The 25,009-nt window shown below is 35.5% G+C and overlaps 1 protein-coding gene and 1 long non-coding RNA gene across 3 annotated transcripts in view; one reads left to right on the forward strand and one right to left on the reverse strand.

Annotated features, from left to right (window-relative positions):
* LOC121733146 (fibroblast growth factor receptor 4-like) overlaps window positions 1-25,009 on the forward strand; it is a 134,789-nt gene that overhangs the window by 37,029 nt on the left and 72,751 nt on the right. The gene's annotated exons all lie outside the window — the stretch shown is intronic.
* Window positions 1,686-18,802, reverse strand: LOC121733148. The gene is made up of 3 exons (XR_006036509.1): window positions 18,792-18,802; window positions 3,255-3,258; window positions 1,686-1,829 (listed from the first exon to the last, which is right to left on the reverse strand). It is a non-coding gene; the product is annotated as an uncharacterized LOC121733148 (long non-coding RNA).

The raw sequence follows: 25,009 nt of genomic DNA on the forward strand, positions 1-25,009 counted from the left end.
CAAAAAAACTTAGACCTTACCGCTATGTTCTTAAATGTCAAAATGCCGATTGTTAAGGCTTTATCTACAGCAAGGCCGTTAGATACACCTACACACTGAAAATAATGACAATGAAGACGTGTTGAAAGGAAATTACTATTTTATGGACTTTGGAGGTTATGAGTTATGATTGTTGATTATCGTGAAAAAATCATAATGATTAATGATTATTATGAACTAATTTTCCAAATCAAAATCACAATCCGAATCATCTTCTGATGAACTATCTAGTAAGTCTAATAGCAAGTAACTCGAAGGGTCATAGTATTACAACATTAAAAATAAGAACAGCCTGTATAACACTTTAGCAGCTGAAATGTGCGTCAAGCGGGGCGGCTACCATTGAAATGTAGGGTTAAGATACATTACATTACCTGTTGTGTGTGTGTGATACATTAAGATAATTTAAAGCTATACATCCCGGAATGTACTTAATGTATATTAATATACATTACCTGCTCTGTGTGTGAAACCCTTTACCTACTCTGTGTGTGAAACCCTGAGTCCCCTGTAAATTGTAATACAGGACTCTAAAGGGTCCCACACATTAATAGTTCGCCTGCAGGCTCTGGTCGGCAGGCTGCCTGACAGTCATTGACCGTCTATACAAAATCTACAAAATCGTCAAGGAAACTGTGAGTCTGTGATCTTTTCCGATTAACTGCCAGGCGGCGGCCTGTCGGCGAACTGTTAATGTGTGAGGCCCTTTACACACCCTAAACATATTCCCCCTTACTAATAAATGCTGTATAAGCTTTGAATGGTTAGTCAGTGTTTTGTCTTCTTCAATCCAATTAAAAATGTCATTTGTGTGACAGGAACAAAACACTGTATAACTATTCAAAGCTTATACAATGTTTATTAGTAAGGGGGATTGTAATTATGTTTTGTTACACCTTGTATAACTTTGCTGTCGAAACTGTAGATTACAATTTGACTAATTACCCATCCTTAACATTTCGTTTTCAAGATTATTAATTAACAAAGACATTCGCGGTTAAAATTATGAAGTTTTGATTGTCGATGGCGAATTGATGTTTGAGGTTGTGTAACACACGAAATATTTGCAATCACTAAAAGTTTTGTTTTCCTTATAATCTGAGTAAATATTGTGATGAGGGTAAGTTCACATTGCTACGCAACGAAGTGATGCATTTTTAAATGAGTCATTCAAAATTGGAACAGGCACCTGCAAGCTGGAAGTCTTTCAAGACGGACTTTGTAACGTCTTTGTAACGACTTTGTTAACGACTTTGTAACTTTGTAATGTGGGAGAGCCATGCTTTGGCAAGAATGGGCCGGCTCGACCGGAGAAATACCACGTTCTCACAGAAAAACGGCGTGAAACAGCGCTTGCGCTGTGTTTTGCCGAGTGAGTGACTTTACCGGAGGCCCGATCCCCTACCCTATTCCCTTCCCTACCCTCCCCTACTCCCTTCCCTTCCCATCCCTAGTCCGTACTATTACCCTATTCCCTCTTAAAAGGCCGGCAACGCACCTGCAGCCCTTTGATGCTGCGAGTGTCCATGGGCGACGGAAGTTGCTTTCCATCAGGTGACCCGTTTGCTCGTTTGCCCCCTTATTTCATTAAAAAAAAAAGGGAATATTACGCAAACAGCAGAGGACGCTACTAGCACTGAGCACATACAGTAAACACTCCGACCAAAATCCGACATGTTGCACACGTGACACCAGAATATTGACAAAAACGTTGTCAAACGTCGAACAAATTTTTTTTTCTGCCTGTGCTGGTGCTGCCATCTAGCATGAAAACATTGCTGTAGTATATCCTATTCAATTTCTTGCGAAGTAAATAAAAATCTTGAAAGTGGTAGCTAACAGAGATAGAATAAAAATGTTGTTTGTCTTACCAAAATGAAGCTACTCACAAAAAATTAGCTTGATAGTAATAAAAAAAAATGTTCTAGGGCTCCCTGACTATAAGTTCAGAATGTCTGCAAAATTGACGCATCGTCTCGTCTCGTGCAATGTGACCTAACCTTATCAGCTCTCACTGATATGATGTAGGTGTTTCAACAGCGGACGTTGCAGGTTGCAGTGCATTGTGCACGATCCCCCGTATATCATCGTTATTACAAAATTACGTTCAGATATCGATCAGACGCATTATAGCAGGAAGTTCTAGAAATCGGATGAGTGTAGTTGGCGCTTATGGCCTATAGAATGTGAGAAATATGAAAAGTATTTTTTTTCTAAATTAGGAATTTTTGTGTACTTTATGGCCTAGTTAGCAATAAAATAAATTTAATGGAATAAATTAAATTGTAGTTTTGTAACTTTACACCTATTCCTAATTAAAATATTATTCCTTTCTAAAAAAAAACATAAGCTATTTCGTACTAAAGTGTACCAAAGAGCTAAGGCGCTAAAACCCTTCAGTATGAAACAATGCCGGTTTTTTTTTTAGTAGGAAACATGTCATAGCAAAAACTCCTTAAATTCAAGAATGTATTTTTTTCGAAAAGTCTTGTCAAATCAAATGGCTTCATATTTATAGAGCACAAAGTACGCGTGCAGCTCTTAATGCTGCGTGTGTCCATGGGCGACGGTAGTTGCTTTCCATCAGGTGATCCGTTTGCTCGTTTGCCTCCTTATTTTACAAAAAAAACGTAACTAATTTTAGTTCCTGCCACACGCGGTGTCTCGTGCCTCGTTAGGGCCCTGCCACACGCACGACAACATTACGGCAATAAAGCTACACATAACACGTACAACATATTTACGGCAATAAAGCCCCCGCCACATGTGTTAGAAAGTAAACGCGCGGACGGCATCGTAATGACAAAGGTGAGCGCCGCGCCGCACAGTGGTCCGAAATCGCTAAATAGTGGACATTCGCAAAAAAGTTCGATTTTGGTGTGGAAAAAAATACCATCCGATAGATTTTAAGAGGAGTAACAATAAATCCTTATTAAGTTTTTTATAAAAATGTATATTTAAGGTGAAAAAAATAATAATTACGAAAATGTTGTATGGGAAAGAATCTATAAATAGAGTTTTTGCAAAAACTACTAAGTCATTCTGGTTCATTTTTGAAACAAGTAAAGTTCTAGTGGTATATAAGGTTTAGAAAAAAAATACGAAATTTTTAGAACTCTATTTATAAATTCTTTCCCATACATCATTTTCGTAATTATTTTTTTTCACCTTAAATATACATTTTTATAAAAAACTTAATAAGGATTTATTGTTACTCCTCTTAAAATCTATCGGATGGTATTTTTTTCCACACCAAAATCGAACTTTTTTACGAATGTCCACTATTTAGCGATTTCGGACCACTGCCGGTCATGCTCGCTTGACTCATCTTTAAGTCTGTGATGTACAGGCGTGTTACTGGCAGACAGATGTTTTAGACAGCAATACCATAAATTGATGCAATAATACAGGGTGTTTATTTGCGATTTTTCTTACCTTCTACCCTAATTAACTTTTTTCTTTAATTTTACGATAAAATGTTCAACTTTTTAGTCCCTTTGGTGTATGTCTCAAAGTGTTACATTAGAAATGCCCCACTTTCTTTAAAATACTAGTAGGTATGCATAATATTGATGAAGTTTTCCAGTCACAATAACAAATCTATTGGTATTTTTTATCGAAAAATTTTTCAGCTCAATAATATGATATGAACTAACTTGTGTATCACAGGCTTTAGAAGATCACACTCTTGATTATAAATTATAATGCAAGGTAATAATTAACGTTACTTACAAACTCATCTGGAAATTATTATATGATATAACCCGTCTACATACAAAATCATAGATATTATTATTATTATACTAAGGCTGTCGCGGCTTATGTTTGGCTAGCCTTATGCTATTACTTACAATTTTTTATTTTCTATTTTGTATGTAGACGGGTTATATCATATAATAATTTCCAGACGCTTCACACCACGTCAGTCTGGCCCTGTGCTAAGTACCTGAAGGGTACCAGACAACGGAAATATATAGATATCTTAATACTTTTATACTATACAAATATTTAAGATTTTTATTATATGCTACACATATTTAATACACATCGATGAGTCAGGAGCTTTGAAAACTTTTTGTTCCGTCGGCGGGATTCGAACCCGCGACCCCCGGCTTGAGCTACCAACAGCCCACCAACTGAGCCACTGAGGTCGTCAAAGTATAATAGCTACTTTATTCTATTGACACCTCATACATCATTTGTTAAAATCGGGCTAGTAGTTTAGACTCTCCGAGAGCACAATATACATACACTCATAAAAAGATACACGGTTAAATTATAATAGGTTGGGGCAAAAGTCTTTTCGCATTATAGTATGTATGAACTTGTCATAAAATCTCTTGGGCTATACCAATTGTATCTGGCTGATTTTGGTATCATTAAAAAAATCAATTTTACATAAGAAAATTGCAAATTCAAATTATATTAGTGGGTAAATGTGAGATTTTTATTTGTTTTTCTTATATATATATATATATATCTTAATATATATATTTCTTGTGTGCGTGTGTATGTGACTGAACTCCTCCTAAACGACTGGACCAATTTTGATGAAATTTTTTGTGTGTGTTCGTGGAGATTCGAGAATGGTTTAGATTTACAGTTTGGTCTACTGGAAAATGTTTTTTCAATTAATTTCTTATTTATAAGGAGTTGTTGATTTTGGAATGTTTTACATTAGATCCGGCGGACGGCGCTATCATCGCATTCAATATTATTCTATTTCAATTTTAGTTTGTCCTGACAGATGGTGCTACGATTAATTTGAAAAAAATTTTGTTATTCAATTCATGTGCTGATTAAAATATTAAATAAATAACACATAGGCTACAATTTTAACCGACTTTCAAAATGGGGGAGGTGTTATGTTCGTTTTCTTATATTCAACGATTACTCCGCCGTTTGTTAACCGATTTTCAAAATTTTTCTTTTGGTATATAGGGTATCATCCCAATTTGGTATTATATTCAGAAAAGTGGTGATCTGATGAAGGATCCATAAGTAATCGAGGGAACTCCTCAAAACTTATAGGGAAACATATGGTGACTTCGGTTTCGTGAGAAGTATTCTAAGCATATGCTACCAACAAGTAAGATTTTGCACCGAGATATACCTGGTATACCGTGGTTCGGAAGGTGTTGAGAGAATTCCTGATTCTTTATAGATACAAGTTTGGGAGTTTCGGCGTTGTTTTAAGAACAGAAAGCATATGCTACTATGCAAATTACATTCTTCATCATCATCATCATCATCATCACTACCATATTATACCATTTCATAGTCTTTTAGATCGAGACTCGAGTTTGTCAAGCGATAATTAAAAAAAATCTATATCTACCTAATATTATAAACCTGAAGAGTATGTTTGCTTGAACGCGTCAATCTCAGAAACTACAGGTCCGATTTAAAAACTTATCTCAGTGTTAGATAGATCATTTATCGAGTAAGACTCATCATTTATCGAGAAGGTTATATTATATTATTACTCTAAGACTAATACGACAGAAGAAACTCAGGAAAATGTGGGAAAAACGGGGGAAATATTTTTTATGGGAAAATGTAGCTACGGATTCTGTAAAATTTCTAATTTACGCGGGCGAAGCCGCGCGGGACATCTAGTATATATATATATATATATATATATATATATATATATATATATATATATATATATATATATATATATATATACATATATATATATATATATATATATATATATATTATTCTAATGAAGAAATTCGATAAATTTTAAAATTTTATTACAAAAAAGGTAATATGATAATTAATATAATTACTTACTAGTTACTACACGTCCATACTTTCATAGGTCACGCTTTTTCTCTAGTCGAGTCGACCTATCCGTTCTGAGGCATATACGAGGAATTGCGGTTCATATGTCTGTCAGTTTGTGGTTTCGTCATTGTCAATATCACTCAATTTCTGATCAATAGAAAGTTATTAAATAAATATACTGCTAGAAAGCGATAATATTATGTGAGTCTGTGTACTCGTACTAACTAAAGACGTAATGAAATGTTAAGGCAATAGCTCTACTTTTTGGGGCCATTTACATCACATTGTCCTTAGTGACATTACTTTTTCGGTATGGATATTTTTCCTGAAATAATAACTTCTTGACATAATAATATACAGAGGTTTGAAAAATGATGACTCTACAAACTACATTATTTTTATTCCTAGAAAAACCCAATGCCAGATACATACACATATTTTCATCAAACTCGTTTTGTAGTTTCGAAGCCCATTCGATGCAAACAAACAAATAATCTGCCAAGTGCGAGTCGAACTCGCGCACAAAGGGTTCCGTACCGTTATAGAGCAAAAATAGGAAAAAATTGTGTTTTTTTTCTATGGGAGCCCCGCTTAAATTTTTATTTTATATAATTAAATATTATTATTATTTATAAAAGTTCACATATAATTAAGGCTTTTGTGAAAATTTCAAGTGCCTACCTGTTGTCATCATTGATATCGAGCAAAAAATGTTTGAAAAATCACGTTTGTTGTAATTTATTTTACACACATTAAATATTTAATTTATTTTGTTTTTAGTTATTTTTTGTTATAGCGGCAACAGCAATACATAATCTGTGAAAATTTCAAATCTCTAGCTATTGCCGTTCTTAAGTTACAGCCTGGAGACACACAGACAGACAGACAGACAGACAGACAGACGGACAGACATCGAAGTCCTAATAATAGGGTCCTGTTTTTACCCTTTGGGTACGGAACCTTAGAAACATCGTTCCATTTCATTACATACATATAGATATGAGTTTTATTAGTAGATCAGATACATGCCAAGATTTTCAGACAAAACTGGCCTCCAAATATGATACCATAAGAAGTATTTAACTATTTCCTCAATAGTTTAGGAACCGCTGGCTCAGTGATATATTTCATTCGAGCACTAACGAAGTCTAAAAGTACTTTTACTAGTAACCAAGCTTTCTCTCTACCATACACAGTGAGCCTGTTACGCTGAAAACACTTCCTTGTGCCTTGAAATGGAGCATTATGCGTGTGACTCACTGGAACTAACGACACTAGTACTGGAGAAAGGATAATGTACAGTCGGGGAAATGTTTAAAAGTGAAAATAGAAGTTCAGCAATGTACGGTCGGGAAAATAGGTTTTCGCAATAGCCGTGTACTTATATATAAAATTCTCGTGGCACAATGTTAGGCCGCGTACTCCTCCGAAACGGCTTTACTGATTTTAACCTATATGCATATTCAGTGGGTCTGAGAATCGGCTACTGGGTACTTTTCAACGACGAATCAACTTCTCTGATAGTACCTAATTAGTTTAGCTAAAGTCACTAAAGGTTACAAAGGCTTAATCATAACTTTAACAGATCGATAGCCGAAATTGCAACAGTAATAACTCTTCTGGCAATCAGATATAAGTTGAGTAACACAATAATTTTCACAATATGCTTTTATCTCTGTGCAAAATCTGTACGCATGCCATTAGTAATTTTGTAATATTTCTAAATCTAGATAAAGATTGCACGATTTCGGTGAATATGTATTAATAGGTGTCTATCTAAAGATATTTTACTCTTCTATCCACTACGAGGGCTGCTATTTATGTATCCGGAACTGGCCACTTACAAGAACAATATTTAAAAAGTAATTACAACATTTGAAAATAGAACTCTTTGGTTGAAGAATACATTTTGTTTCATGTGACTGTCAATTATTTTTCCATTGTGGCGTCATTTTGAAAATTGCGTGTCTTCATTTGCCATGGATTTAACATTTTCGTGCAATGATTTACTACGATTTTCGGCGTGGGCTAAATCAACAACAGTGCTTTATTCAACTCACCGCAACTTTTGGAGATGAAGCACCATCAAAAACCACTGTTTATCACTGGTACAGTGAGTTTAATCGTGGGCGGTCTATGCTCACGGATGAAAATAAAGAAGGTCGCCCAAAAACAGCTGTTGTCCCACAAAATATAGATGCTGTGCGGGAACTAATAATTATGCGTGATCGTCATGTTACATATCGCGAGATAGAGGCGTCCTTAGGCATAAGTATGACGAGCATACATAAGATATTACACGAACATTTGGCGGTAAAAAAAATATGTTCGCGTTGGATTCCGCACAACTTGACAATCGATCAAAAACGGGCTCGTGTCGATTGGTGCAAAAAAATGATAAAAAAATACAACCGTGGTACGTCAAAAGCCGTTTATAATATCTACACAGCTGATGAATCTTGGATCTATGCATATGACCCCGAAACTAAACAACAGTCAACGGTGTGGGTGTTCCAAGATGAGCCGAAACCAACAAAAGTTACTCGTGCAAAAAGTACTTTGAAGCAAATGGTCGCCTGTTTTTGTGGAATTAATGGACATGTGGCTACAGTGCCATTAGAGAATCGTAAAACGGTTAATTCTGAATGGTATACGACCATTTGTTTACCAGAAGTCTTTGAAGAAATAAGAAAGGACAACCGACAACGCAGAATCATATTACATCACGACAATGCTAGCTGTCACACCTCAGCTGAAACAACTCAGTTTTTGGAGGGTCAAAAGATCGAATTGACTGGTCATCCGCCGTACAGCCCTGATTTGGCACCTAACGATTTCTTTTTATTTCCATACGCGAAGAACAAATTACGTGGTCAACGTTTTTCGAGCCGCGAAGAGAAGAGGCTATATATATATATATATATATATATATATATATATATATATATATATATATATATATATATATATATATATATATATATATATATATATCTATATATATATATCGGAATCGGCTCCAACGATTTTCATGAAATTTAGTATAAAGGGGGTTTTGGGGGCGATAAGGAATCATTTCTAGAAAATGTCATTTTCATCGGATACCGAGCAAAGCTCGGTCAAACAGCTATTACCTTTTTTATATGCGAAAGTGTGTATGTCTGATCGTTACCCTTTTCCGCTCAAACCGCCGAACAGATTTGAAAGAAACTTGGTACTTACTTTGCCTTCCGCATAAGGTTTTTTTTTTTTTTTTTATGAAATAAGGGGGCAAACGAGCAAACGAGTCACCTGGAAACACACATGGAAAGCAAATTCCGTCGCCCATGGACACTTGCAGCATCAGAAGAGCTGCAGGTGCGTTGCCGGCCTTTTAAGAGGGAATAGGGTAATAGGGGAGGGTAGGGATGGGAAGGGAAGGGAAGTGAATAGGGGAGGGTAGGAAAGGGAATAGGGTAGGGGATTGGGCCTCCGGTAAACTCACTCATTCGGCGAAACACAGCGCAAGCGCTGTTTCACGCCGGTTTTCTGTGAGAACGTGGTATTTCTTCGGTCGAGCCGGCCCATTCGTGCCGAAGCATGGCTCTCCTCTCCTCTAATATTATTATTATAGATTTTTGCAGCAAATTGTACGTTTACGTCTAGTAGTTAGAGAGAGATGATGACATTTTTATATTTTTTGTAAAAAAAGTTAAAAAAAAAAACCTTTAAAATACAAAATATAAAAAAGAATATAAACGTACCTAAAACATTTTCTCTACACTAGCGTAGGTTCGGTAAAGTACTTCTATAATAAAATAAACATCATTTGGCGTAGGAGGCCAAATTAAATAAATTGAAGAATTCCCGTGTAGGTTTTCATTTGGCCTTCTTCCGAGGGCACACAGACAGAATGAAAAGTATTTTTCAAGAATTTTCCTCATCTTTTGTATAAAAAGATGTCATTTCATAATTATTCTAAAAGAAATTGTTTTTCTTAGGTCAAACTATTTATTTTAGCATTTAAACCTTTGTTTTGTGATCTATGTCTTTTCGTAGTTTTTTTATTTAGTCAAAGAATGCTAAACATCAGTTTAGCGGCTAACCGCCGTACTCAGCTCAGAGACATTTTTATTTTTATTAACCGTCAATTGAAGAGTTTGATAGATAAGTTCCACTCTTAAGGGTCCCACACATTAGCAGTCCGCCTGCAGGCTCTGGTCGGCAGGCTGCCTGACAGTCATTGACCGTCGATACAAAATCTACTAAATCGTCAAGGTAACTGTTAGCATAGTAAAAGGAGGGGAAGTAAGTTATCTTCATACAAAGGCACCGCGCGCGGCTTGTATGTGCGCGCCATAGTATCAATGCGTCTCCACGTACGGCACACAATAAATACACTTATAAAACTGGCCTTATATAATATATGTCGGAGGAAGTCATGAGTCTGGTTGTTTTCTGATTACTGAATTTTAGAGGAAGTCATGAATAGTCATGAGTGTAGTTATTTTTATGATTCTTAAATGTCAGAGGAAGCCCTGAGTAGTCATGAGTCTAGTTATTTTTCTGATTGTTTGAAGTGTTGATTCTTCACGATTATGTTGCTTTCAAAATGAGTGTAAAATTCAGTGATCATTGTAAAATTCTTACTTAAATTTAATTTAGTTTGTCATATTTTTACTAGCTCTAAATTGTAATTATTTGATTAATGACCAATCAGAGCAGAGGGCGTGTGCGCCTTGAGTGGGGTCGAGGCGCCATCTTTACTTTAGAGGGATTGACAGTCTGGGGAACACATTCGAGTGTGAGCAGTCGATCGAGTTGGATCGTGGCTAGTTCTGGTGTTGTGCTAACTAAAGTAAGATCTGTGCCCCGAACTCGCTGCTCGTTTTGAAATTTGTGATTATAGAATACTAGTAAATTGTGTGAAAGCGTTATAATAGTGTTTATAATAAATTTGTGAATACAAGTGACAATTATTGTATTTTTGTGCCCGCATTTACCCAAAATGACGCCCACTAGAATTCCTAACGCTGGCAGAAATGATGACCAAAATAATGATTCTCCGACATTTTATATATATACAAGAATAGCTCGTTTAAAGATATAAGATAGACAGACACATTTTCGCATTTACATTTTAGTACATAATATGAAATTTATTTAGTCAATTCTTAATAGCCTGAAGCAAAATATTTCGAGAAGTTGTGTCAACTTGAAAAACAATTCATTAAACATTATAATTAGCTGACATAAGATCGAGTTACCATTTGCTCCACAAAAGGGCTTTGTTACGGAGAAATACCAAAACATACATTGTGTGTGGTGTTTGTACAGGATTATTGTTAAAACAAACCAGTCAAGGGTCAGTGGTGCTTTGTAGAGTTCCTTTAACGCCTCTCAACGTTGAACGAAATTCCGTCATAATTTTCGACTGTCTTTCTCTATTTTCAAGAAAAATATCGCCATCTCTTTCTCTTCATTGAGACCGTAGCCTACGTGATTTCGTGACGTCCTCCACGATCAACTTGATTTACAGAATATTCTGGAACAAAACGAAAGAACGCGAAAACATAGTTCGAAATAACATGCTACCGATGCGGAAATCGAACTTACGACCTCTATCTAATTAACTTACTTATTACTAAACTAACTTACGAATGAAGAGCTCTACGCTGAACCACAGGACTAGGCAATTTTTATTGTTCCTCAAATCTCTGAATTGAAGACGTAATGAACCAGTTAACTGACATATTTATAATATAAGAACAATTCCTCATAAGTCATAACTATTCCATTACAATTTAAACAAACCTTGTAAGTTGTAACTTACCTGCTTCAGTTGTATCATCTAGCTATGTACATATAGAATCCACATTTTATGATTTAAATCATTTCCTTAATTAATGCAAAAAAGCCAGTTTTTAAATTGTTTAATAACCCACTTCAGCCACTCATGTCTTCAATTATTTATTAACAAATCATTTTATCTATTAACATTAGGATCACAAACACAGATTAAAACAGATAAAACCACAGTAAAGATCTAGTCTACGCTCTTTCCAATTTTGCCTGACCTTGTGACGTCATAACTTTATTAGAACCAAACCCTCCTGACGTTTCACTTACGAAATTTCTACAAACAAACAAACAATAACAATACCATCATGTTTCTGTAGCCATTAGTGAGAAGGCAATTATTGAGTTTGAGTCAGAGTAAGGGTTTGTTCATATTATGACAAACGCTTATCGCGCGTTTTGATAACGCGTGCTTTGGCGATTACAGGTTCAAATTCAATTAATGTTGGCAGCTAGTAGCTACACCGCGAGATCACAAGCAAAATGTATGTAAATGACAGTGCGACCCAATGAGTTTCTAAAATACTAGAGTAGCAATGTCTTACAAAAGATTCTCAGAAATGCGTAACCACTTTTTTGTTCAAAAGACAATGTCAAGTCATATATTCGTTATGTCATTATGTATGTGAGATATGCCTGCAGGCATCTTCGAAGTGGCAACGCGTTGCTACCGTAAACTTCCAATCTAGTTACGTTAGTAACATAGAATATCATTGGTGCGACCGCGCCGATATTTCAATTAATCGTTATCTTATGTATATCTATACTTCTATACTATAATATTATAAATGCGCTCTCTCGCTTTCACGCCAAAACTACCGAACCGATTGTAATGAATTTTTGTATACAGATAGTCTAAAGCCTGAGAAAGGACATAGGCTACTTTTTTACTGGAAAAAAGGGTTGTAAGGGGGTGAAAATGCGTAAATTTGTTCAAATTAAGTTAGTTCCAAAAATTCATAATAGATGGCGACGTGCGTCTCCTACATCGCGGTGACGCTTGCCCGGACTTCTTTCTATAAGAGGTGGTATCATCTTACATTTGAGTTCCGATTTTTTTCGATTGTTATTAGTTATTACTTTTTACGTTATTAAATAACTCAGTACTTTATCTACGCAGTGACGTAACCTTAAAAGTTAAACCTATCAACGATATAACTAGTTTATGGGTAAAGTTGTGTAATTATGGGCCTAAATAAGCTTTAAAATTTGGCATAAAATATAAAGTTTAATTTAAAAAAATGAAATATTATGTACACACATCACAGCTGTTGTGATTTAAGGGGTACCAGGGTTTTTTTTATAAAAGCTTTTGACACCAATTTTGTTGACATCGCGCGCTATAAACTGAAGTCCACGCGGACGAAGTCGCGGGCAACAGCTAGTTTATAATATACTAGCGACCCGCCCCGGCTTCGCACGGCTATAAAATAAATTATGGCCTAAGTCACTGAAAAAATGATTAAAATCGATTCAATAGTTTGATTTTTAATTTATATTCATTACTACCCGTGGCCCGCATTGGTCGGTACTGCCGCAAAAGCTACTTACGTCCCGCAATTTTCAAATCTGTAATATCTTCGAAAATATTCATTTAGAATTAAAATCGTAATAATTATGCTGTAAAGGGCCATAATCAATAATGTATTTAAAGTATTTAATTGAATAAAGATTATTGCCGTATTGGCACAGAATTTTGAATTGGCAATAAATTTATTTTAATGCGTACATAATAATAGATAGATAATATGATGGGAGACTCTACCAAGACTTATTGGAAACAACGTCGAAACATTTGTGAAACGAGATAATGATGATGAATTTGACATATAAGTTCAGCCGAGTTGATCTTTGAGGTCTGCTTGCAATTTAGTTGATGTAAATTATTACATAAACAGACATTCACATTTTACTTATACATTCCAAACTGAGTACGAAGTCACTGACGTGAAAAGTTAAATTATATGTTAAGTACAACAAGATTTAGTTAAATAAAATAAGAAGCTTCCAGAAAAAGCAAAAAAATATTAAAAAAAAACATCTCGATAATATATGAATGAAATCTTCGTTAAACCTAAAGACTACTCGTATATGGGCGACGAAAACGTTTTCTTTCAAGTATGTTTTGGTCAAATCTGAAAGCATGAAAATTGGACTTGGGTCCAAGTTTCAAGCTTTCAGATTTTGATGAAATGCAACATCTACAGAGTGTAACGAAACAATGTGTCCCTTATAATAATATAGAGTTCACTGTGAAAGTAGCAGTACTTCTTACTACTGCAAACATTTTTTATGCAACATCACGAAAAAAAAATGAAAGCGCTCCAGCGTCAATAGTTTGCCCATACAACGGTTTAATAATAATAATAATGCTTTATTTCAGGCAATATAATACAGCCCATATGAATTATTAGTAGATTAGTAACAATTTTTCCTCAACTGTTACTTAGTAGGTTAGTAATTAATTTTAATTTTAGTTAATTTTAATTGCTCGACACTACATTAAGTGACGAGCATGCACCGTGCTACAGGCGCATGAAGCCGAATCCAGTGCCTGAGCAGTGCACAGTCCCACCCGTCCGCAAACGCCCTCAGGATGCTGTTGGTGCTGTCCCGAAGTGTGTGGTTTAAAAAAAGTTTCCCTTTTAGCGATTTAGCGTTAGAGCGAACACTATACAAGAGAAACATGACCTTAAAGTATTACTAGCTATCCCGGCAAAATATACAGTATGTAACAAAAATAAGTGATAATACTTTAGGGTGTGTACGTGTTCCTTGTAGAGAGTTCGCTGTAAAAGTAGCAGCTCTGAAAGACGCAATTTTTAACTTTTGTATGGGCAAGGGCTCGAGCGTCACGAGTTTCCCTATACAAAAGTGGAAAAAATAATTCGTCTTTCAGAGCTACCACTTTTACAGCGAACTCTCTACAAGGAACACGTACACACCCTAAAGTATTATCACTTATTTTTGTTACACCCTGTATATTATTTCTTTGTTTTGTTACAAAATGTACTTCATATTTTAATAAATATGAATATTATGTTATCCAGAAGTTCAGAACATAATGACAGACATGCAGTCATTTTCCTGTACAACGTCCAGTTAAATCGATACGGCGAAAGTGAATGTAAGATATGACCTGGACTAGTTAGTGCGGTTAGGTCATAAGTAATTTAGTTAGCGAAATCTTGTATTGTATCATCGTTACTCGTTGGCTACATGAGTCAGATATCCATACTAATATTATAAATGTGAAAGTGTGTCTGTCTGTCCCAGGAAAGGACATAGGATAATTTTTATCCCGGAAAAATATACGGTTGGGGTACATACGGTTCTTCACTGTTGGGGGCATCAACTAATCGCATTTTTTTGTTTTTTTAATTGTGTATGTATTGTCAGTAATTACTAATTAATTAGTTTAAAATTATCATATTTTATTTTTATTTTGTTTTATTGATCAGGAAGAATTACGGTTCATTATAGTTAAAATAATAGTAAGATAAGTTTACAATTTAGAACCAATTACAAGGCTTCGCAAATGGTTTACAATTTTGAGAAGAAAATATGCTCATATAGACTAGACTTATTTATCTAACCTTTAAAGATTATGCGAATAATACTTAAAGGGGTTTGGGTAATATTGGTGTCATTTTCAAATCTCGCGGCCACTCACCTAACCGACATATTATGAAAGAACATATCAAGGGGAGTAAACTTTATTATGGGGGACGTATAGCTAAACTATATCGGAGCCGAGATATTAGGCATTTTAAGTTCGTATTTTCAACTAAACGTAAATTCAATCATAACATGAATATTCAGGAAAATACAATAAAACAGCGTTATTTATTAGCTTAAAGCCATCCTCTATAAATGGCCTATCCAACACAAAAATATTTTTTCAAATCGAACAAGCAGTTCCTGAGATTAGCACTTTCAAACACACAAACACTTCAACTTAATAATATTAGTATACAGGGTATACCAATATTATTATAAGTGATAATACTTTAGGGTGTGTACTGTGTATGAGTTCCGTGTATTAGAGTTTACTGTGAAAGTAGTAGCGCTGAAAGAGATTTTTTTTTCACTTTTGTATGGGGAAACTCTACGCCAGGGCGCGCAAATCACAAAAAAATTTTTGGTCTATCAGCTCTGCTCTTTTCAGAGTGAACTTTGTACAAGGGACACAAAATGTATACCCTAACTGAAGTATTATCACTTATGTGTATGTACTACTTATGTCTTGTATCTATATCTACACTAACCTGTAGATATAGATACAAGAACAATTAATTATTCATTTCATCATTTATTTTTAATTTTAATTATTCGTACATTTTAGAGAAGACTTAACCATTTAACATACAATATACGCGCCGCGCCGTCATTTAATGAGTTTTTTAACTATTTATTTTGCTTTTGCAAAAAAATGAAAATCGATTTTTTTCTCGAATTTCTTAAAGAGGGCCGTTTTGATTTTTTCAAATTTTTTGTGTAAGTAAATAGTTAATCTTCTCATAAGAGTCATAACTCATAAGTATATCTTATAAATAAAAATGGATTTTCAATTGTGTTAGTAACGCTAGAACTCGAAAACGGCTGAACGGATTGGGCTAATTTTAGTCTTAAAATATTCGTAGAAGTCCAGGGAAGGTTTTAAAGTGACAAGAAGTTCACCGGGACAGCTAGTATTCTATAAAACATTCCTGCAGCTGTACTTCTATAATGAGTCGGGAAGTAGATTAAAAGCTGGACTGAAAATTCTGCCGAGAGCTGGTGGCGTCGGCCATCATACTACTTTGCATACTGCAAAATTCGCTAAATAGTGGAAATAGTCGACATTATATTATGGGAACAACACCCTAGAGTCATTTTACCCACAATATATTAATACACAAGAACAATAATTATAATTGCCTAATATTGCTACTCAATACTGCTTTATGCTAAATACTGCTTTGAAAATCACTGTCTAATGAAATATAGTCTCAAGTCTGGCTATATTTTAGTCGGACGAGAGATAAACCCAGTGTGAAAATATGTATGAAAAATTATTCATATTTGACGCGGACGAAGTCGTGGGCAATAGTTAGTGAGAAATATATATCCAACAGATTAATATACTCTTTCTACGCCTGTTTGTTAAGGATAGCTCCATAAAGTAACGTTAATTACTATTGATTTTGTGAACATAAGATGCAAAAATAAATATACTAAAATAATCGTAGCTCAGCTCCGATATTACTTAGAACATTTTTTATTACTAATATATGTTTCTCTAATGTAGTGCTACAAAATAGTTATGGTTTTGTCCCTGGCCGCTGGAAAAAAAATTACGCCAGAGGTCCATACAAAGTTACCCAATGCCCTTTACAACGGTGGTACTTAGGTGACATTAATTCGGAAAGGATTTAAAGGAAATGTTCCTTTTCACGTTCATTTCATCAAACAACAAACACGTTCATTACACATAATTTAGTTTACAACGCTTGAACCCATCAGAATCACGTGATACCATAAAATTGCCACTTCTCTATACTTCACATCTCTTGTACTATCAAAAAAGTTGATTCCTAGGCAGATTGCGGGCCTAAGTAATTTGGTCGCGTTAAGTCAAATCCATCCGACGAATCACAGCTAACATTGAATTGACATAAGCCGACCAAATGACGTAGGTCATCAACTGCCTAGGAATGATTTTCCTCGATGGTACATTTCACAAAATGTACAAACGTACACTCAAGGGTGCGTTTCTAGTTTCTACTAGAGCAATGCTAAACTGCGTTGCGACTTGCGAAGAATGTGTTTTTAAGAACCAATGGAATTGCTTCATTTCTTCAGCCTGTTTTTAAAGTCCCAAAATTCAATTGAATTTTGGGACTTTAAAAACAGCTCAGCTCTGGCGTAAACGTAGCTTAAGGCCCTTGCCTGAAAATACCCTTGCAGGTCCGTGTGTGACATAGTTTGGTCAAAGACTGGACTAAATAATACGAAATCCTCTTTCTACATATTATACGAGATGTTAGTGTAAACACTGTCCTAGAAACCATCAAATGAGCCCGTCAAAATGAACAACTTTTTCTCTGAGAACAATGCTGGGAACTCAAAAAATACGTCTTCATACCCATACAAATTGCCAATCCGGGCATCCGTGTATGAAGTATGAAGACGGTATTTTTTTTGAGTTCCCAGCATTGTTCTCATAGAAAAAGTTGTTCATTTTGACGGGCTCATTTGATGGTTTCTAGGATAACGGTGTTTACACTAACACACTGTATATTGAGGTATATAGCCTTCCAGAAATAAAATAAAAGCCAGCTACATTTTTAAGCAGTAGGCCAATACAATAGTTCCCTATACAAAAATAATATTATTTTGTACGTTATTTTATATTTTATTATACACTAGATGACGCCCGCAACTCCGTTGCGATAAAATTCGTTTATCGCGCGGGAACCGTACATATTTCCGGGATAAAAAGTATCCTATGTCCTTTCCCGGGACAAAAAGTTTCTCCATGCCAAATTTCAGCAAAATCGGTTCAGCGGTTACAGACTGACAGACAGACTGACTGACAGACAGACAGACAGACAGACAGACAGACAGACAGACAGACAGACAGACAGACAGACAGACAGACTGACAGACAGACAGACAGACACACTTTTCCATTTATAATATCGCTGGCCCCGGGCATCAAAGCGGTAAACGCCGGTTACGCCCTTTTTAATGTTATTTGATTTGTTCCTTCTCTGAGTATTAGTCTATCACCCCTGTTTATTTCATACTAGCTGTTGCCCGCAACTTCGTCCGCGTGGACATCAGTTTATAGCGCGCGATGTCAACAAAATTAGTGTCAAAAGCTTTTATAAAAAAAACCTGGTACCCCTTAAATCAAAACAGCTGTGCAGTGTGCACATAGTATTTTTTTTTTAATTAAACTTTATATTTTATGCTAAATTTTAAAGCTTATTTAGCCCCCCAATTACACAACTTTACCCATAAACTATTTATCATTGATAGGTTTAATTTTACGTCACTGTATATAATATAAACTTTATATTATATACACGTTATACGTTATAAGTCAGTACTTTATAATATAAAGTACTGACTTATTAAATAACGTAATAAAGAAATAACAATCGAAAAAAATCGAAACTCTATTGTATGATGATACCACGTCTTATAGAAAGATGTTGGGCAAGCGTTAGCGCGATGTAAGAGACGCACGGGGCCATCTAGTATGAATTTTTGGAACTAACTTAATTTGAACAAATTTTCGTATTTTCACCCCCTTACAACCCTTTTTTCCAATAAAAAAGTAGCCTATGTCCTTTCTCAGGTTTTAGACTATCTGTATACAAAATTTCATTACAATCGGTTCGGTAGTTTTGGCGTGAAAGCGAGACAGACAGACAGACAGACAGACAGAGATACTTTCGCATTTATAATATTAGTATAGATTTTTAAAATAATATTTTGGGTATAATAAATAACAAAAGCTTTATTGAATTGAAAATTCTCTTACGACTAAAACTGTATTCTTGCATTACTCTATGAAACATAACTAAAAAAATGGGTGAAGATACGATACAACTAAGCTTTCGCTGTAAGATTCCCCAGAAGAACGGAGTAATCGGCTGGTACGCTCGAAATCTAAAGCGAAAAATACGTCGTATTATGTTCTTACAGCCGTAAATCTCAAGCGGTTTTGGTGTTTCTATAAAGTCAATAAACAATGTTACAATTGAAACAATATCGCTTATTAGTTGTATTATACTTTTTTCAATTATTTCAATAATCTTTTATACTATAACAATTATTTTGATATGGTTAAATAGGTAAAAAAAATAACTTTCATATGAGACATCACACACTTGTTCTGGACCACTGTACGCTGCACTATAAACAAAATTGCTTATTTTGTCTCTCCTGAACAAAACGATTTTTGATATTACGCCTTTATTGCCCGGGGCCAGCGATATTAGTAATATTAGTATGGTATGGATTATTTTATATTCTATGGAATAGTTTTTATAACAGGTTATGTGAATGGGGAAAATGTTTTAGTTTTGTATTTTGAGGGTTTTTAGTTTTTAACGTGCCGGTCGGAGTGTTAGGTTTTTTCGTTACGGAATTTCATGATTCGATCGTCGCGATCAAAGCCAGCGATAACAGCTATGCAATAGGTTAAAAGTGTTATTATAATATTTTTTATGGCATGAATTTCAGCAGAGCCTTAGAATATTCCTGATCAAGGAAGCTGATAGATCTTAAGACTGGGCAAAGTGGGAGTCGAATGAAGGTACTTACATGGTAAAACCATGCTTCGGTACGAATGGGCCGGCTCGACCGGAGCAATACCACGGGCTCACAGAAAACCGGCGTAAAACAGCTTGCGCTGTGTTTCGCCGAGTGAGTGAGTTTACCGGAGGCCCAATCCCCTACCCTATTCCCTTCCCTACCCTTCCCTATTCCCTTCCTCACCCTCCCCTATTCCCTCTGAAAAGGCCGGCAACGCACCTGCAGCTCAGGTTTTTTTGTTTTTTATGAAATAAGGGGGCAAACGAGCAAACGGGTCACCTGATGGAAAGCAACTTCCGTCGCCCATGGACACTTGCAGCATCAGAAGAGCTGCAGGTGCGTTGCCGACCTTTTAAGAAAGAATAGGGTAATAGGGGAGGGTAGGGAATGGAATAGGGTAGGGGATTGGGCCTCCGGTATACTCACTCACTCGGCGCAAGCGCTGTTTCACGCCGGTTTTCTGTGAGAACGTGATATTTCTCCGGTCGAGCCGGCCCATTCGTGCCGAAGCATAGCTCTCCCACCCGTAAGGTGACCCGTTTGCTCGTTTGCCCCCTTATTTCATAAAAAAATATATTATATAATAATATTAATATGTTTGTGCGCGAGAAAGAGACAGCTCGCGTGACAAGTTGACAACTGAAAAAAGGACAATACACGAATTTCCACAGCTGTTCAGGGACCGGGATATCCCGGTGATTTCAGAAATATGATATTATGATTTATGATTCATAAAATAGCAAGATTATTATTTCGACATATCATTTTCCTTTGTTCACATGAATAATACATACCTAAATATTGGAATTTCCTCAATAGAGGTACGGTACTGTCTTCACGAAACAATGTTCCTACCTTATTATTATGTAGCTAAGGTTCAAAATTGTGTAGCTTGCTTATATAGGGAAGATCACAGATAATTATGACCTCTTATGTAACGAGTGACCCGCGACCCGGGAAGCCACAGGTGAGGTGAACAGTAGGTCAATGTAATAAACTTCGGAAAATTGCTGCTTTACTTGTATTGGTTGACCTAGTCCAATTTCTAGGAACGGCGATAGAAGATCGCTGCTACTTTCACAGTGAACCTTTATTTATTAAACCATTAGACGAGGCGGTGACTTCGTATCAATTGACTCCTCCCTCCTAATATAAACCTTCACTGGACTTTCACGAACATTTCTAGGTTATAATCTGCCAAATCGGTTCAGTCGTTCTAGGGTTTTAGTGACACTGTAAAAAATTTAAGGGTCTTACCACAAAAGATCTAAACATCTATTGAACAGTTGTTTTGAGATCATTATGTACTGATTTTTTTCTAATCAGCTGTTCAACAGGTGTTTAAATCTTTTGTAGTAAGACCGAAAGTTTTTATTTATAAGTATACATTTATCTAGACACGCGGTAGCGTGTCAAGCCAAGTTCAAGTAAAGAACGCGAGCTGCACCGTGTGTAATATTACACGAACCATTTGGATTATAGATTACTTGAGCCATATCTCTTATGTATTTTACTGAAATGAAAGTTGTAACCAACTTACAATGTTTCTTAAATCACCTTAAACCATCCTATGATTTTTGTAGCTATTGTCCAGTTTTGTTTACATTGTATAAGTTATACGTAAAATAAGTGAAACATAAAGATAAAACACATTATGTAATAACTTTTCCTTTACTAGTTTTGTAACTTCTGTGCTTCAAAGTTGGCTTTTTAGAACAGATTTAACTAATAATTTTATGAAAATTCGAAATTCTAGAATCTAGATCACGATCTATCGAAGATTTGTTATTGAAAGTGTGTCTGTCTATCTGTCTGTATGAAATTTTGTATGGAGAAACTTTGAGCCCCTGGAAAGGACATAGGATACTTTTTATCCCGGGAAAATGTACGGTTTCGGCGCGATGAACGAGTTTTGGCGCAACGGAGTTGCTGGCGTCATCCTACTTCCTACTAATATTATAAAGGCGAAAGTTTGTTTGGATGTATAGATGTATGGATGTGTGGATGTGTGGATATCTGGATGTGTGGATGTATGGATGTTTGTTACTCTTTCACGCAAAAACTACTAAACGGATTTTAATGAAACTTTACAACAACATAGTTTATACATCAGAATAACACATAGGCTACAATTTTAACCGACTTTCAAAATGGGGGAGGTGTTATGTTCGTTTTCTTATGTTCAACGATTACGAGTACTCTGCCGTTTGTCAACCGATTTTCAATTTTTTTCTTTTGGTATATAGGGTATCATCCTAATTTGGTATTATATTTACAAAAGTGGTGATCTGATGAAGGATCCATAAGTAATCGAGGGAACTCCTCAAAATTTATAGGGAAACATGTGGTGACTTCGGTTTCGTGAGAAGTATTGTAAGCATATGCTACCAACAATTAAGATTTTGCACCGAGGTATACCTGGTAATTGGTATACCGTGGTTCGGAAGGTGCTGAGAGAACTCCTGATTCTTTATAGATACAAGTTTGGGAGTTTCGGCGTTGTTTTAAGAACGGAAAGCATATTATTACATTCATCATCATCATCATCACTACCATATTATACCATGCATCGTCCTATGGTTATCAAGCGATAATTTAAAAAATCTATACCTACCTAATATTATAAACCTGAAGAGTATGTTTGCTTAAACGCGTTAATCTCAGGAACTACTGGTCCGATTTAAAAACTTATTTCAGTGTTAGATAGCTCATTTATCGAGCAAGACTATAGGCTATATATTATCACGCTAAGACTAATACGACCGAAGAAACTCAGGAAAATGATATATAGAGTAGAACAGCGCGGGGGACATCTAGTCGTTCATAAAAGGCTGTCCACTGTTTGAAATGATGTGCAAAAATGGCTCCATTATGATTGTACTATCAGAGAAACAAATTGAAAATGAAGTCGTGCGTGTTTCGAAAATGTACCAATTATGACTCGAAAGTAAACAAAACACATGGAATCTCTTACCACATGTCTTGATTGCAATAAATACCTCGATTATTTACATTTTAAATTATTTTTTTAACAATCTGGAAAAAATCGACTTTTCGTCATAGCTCAGGCGAAGAAAGAGACAGCGATACGATTTCCTCGATGGTACATTCTAGCAAGCTCTTAAAACCTAAACGAGCTTTTTGTTCACCTCATTGCATCAATCGTCACGTAATTAACACGTTAACAAGTTAATTCGAACATTCCTCTATCTTTCGCGAAAGATATCATCTCTTTCGTCAGGTCGTGCGAATTCGCCGTGGGAAGTGCTCTCATGGCCGTGACGTGTAATCGCCCTTTATAAGTTGGGTAAATACTTGACTGATAATGTGGAGCACCTTATAATACTCGTCGTAGTCCGTTGATGACCAGCCCTGTAGCTGAGTTGGTTGGTTGAGGCTAGCCGCAAAAAATGCACTTACTAGTTATTGGCCGATTCGATCTAGACAGTATTCTTATATTGAAGTTTAAAAGTTAACGGCTGTCATCATGTGTGCATGTATGTAGAGAGCAGGTCATTGGATACTATATTATATTTGGTCTTTCAGCGTTGCTACTTTCACAGTGAACTCTCTACAAGGAACATGTACACACCCCAAAGTATTTTCACTTAGTTTTGTTACACTTGAGCGATGTAAACACGTACGACCTGTCTCTCTGTCTGTGAAATTGAATCATCCAAACGGTGGATGGATAAAATATTATATTTTTAAAGTGGATATGATCAAGAGGGCTGTTCTCGCTTACTGCTGGATTTATCTTGTATCTTTAAACGAGCAATTCTTGTATACAGTGTGTAACAAAATAAGTGATAATACTTTATGGTGTGTAAATTTTTGCGAAAAATTTTTTTCAATTTCGTATGGGCAAGAGCCCGAGCGTCACGAGTTTCCCCATACAAAAGTGAAAAATTTTTTGGTCTTTCAGCGCTGCTACTTTCACAGTGAACGCTCTACAAGGAACACATACACACCCTAAAGTATTATCACTTATTTTTGTTACACCCTGTATATTAATATTATATAATTGGAATATCGGAATCGGCTCCAACGATTTTCATGAAATTAAGTATACTTGGGGGTTTCGGGGGCGATAAATCGATCTAGCTGGGAATCATTTTCAGAAAATGTCTTTTTATTCATGTTTTATCAAATACCGAGCAAAGCTCGGTCAGATAGCTAGTTTTAATTTATACACGTATGGTGTATACCTACGAATAATAAAAACTAAGGAATCGTAACTCCCATACTATTACCGTTTTAAATTTGGTTCCTTTTGATCTGTCATATAACGTCAGCCTAGTACCGCTCAAGATCACCTAAATATTGCAAATGTATTGAAATGTGTACCTAAGGTACACTTTTTTGACAATTATTGTGGAGCATGTTTTTTGACGGAGTTACTTTTCCTTAGTTTTTATTATTCGTAAGTGTATAATACTGATATTGCAAGTGACGTTAGTTGTCACTTGTCACTCGTCATAAATAGGTTACCCACAAAATGTAGAGCGCAAAATGTAGAGTTCCCATGAGATTTTCTTCTGTGCACAAAGTTAGTCATTATTATTGCTAAACTCCTCTAACGGCTAAACAGATTTTGAAAGAATTTCGATTACTCATAGGGCTTTGTCTGATAATCTAGTTTGACGAACAAAATAACGTACAATACGGCAAACGACGTTTACTGGGTCAACTAGACTAGTTATTTTATAATTGTTTCTACACACTACAATATAATTCCAATGCCAATTGTAAGCCTAACGCTTGCATAGCTATAAAGTATTACTTCCATATTACTACATAGGTACATTTTTAAGTTACATAACGCATGATAACATCTAACATATTATTAATGATTAAATTACAGTTATTGCTTGTAGTAATTAATATAAAGTAGCCAAATTTATTCATAAAGTTGTAAGTAAGTTATTACTGCAATTATTTATATAATAGCTACGTTATTTGTACTAGACATTTATGGGCCAATATTTGTAGGCAATTTCAAATTTTGGATTGCAATTTAAATATT

Source organism: Aricia agestis, chromosome 13 (assembly GCF_905147365.1).
Source record: "Aricia agestis chromosome 13, ilAriAges1.1, whole genome shotgun sequence".
Classification (NCBI taxonomy): Eukaryota; Metazoa; Arthropoda; class Insecta; order Lepidoptera; family Lycaenidae; genus Aricia; species Aricia agestis.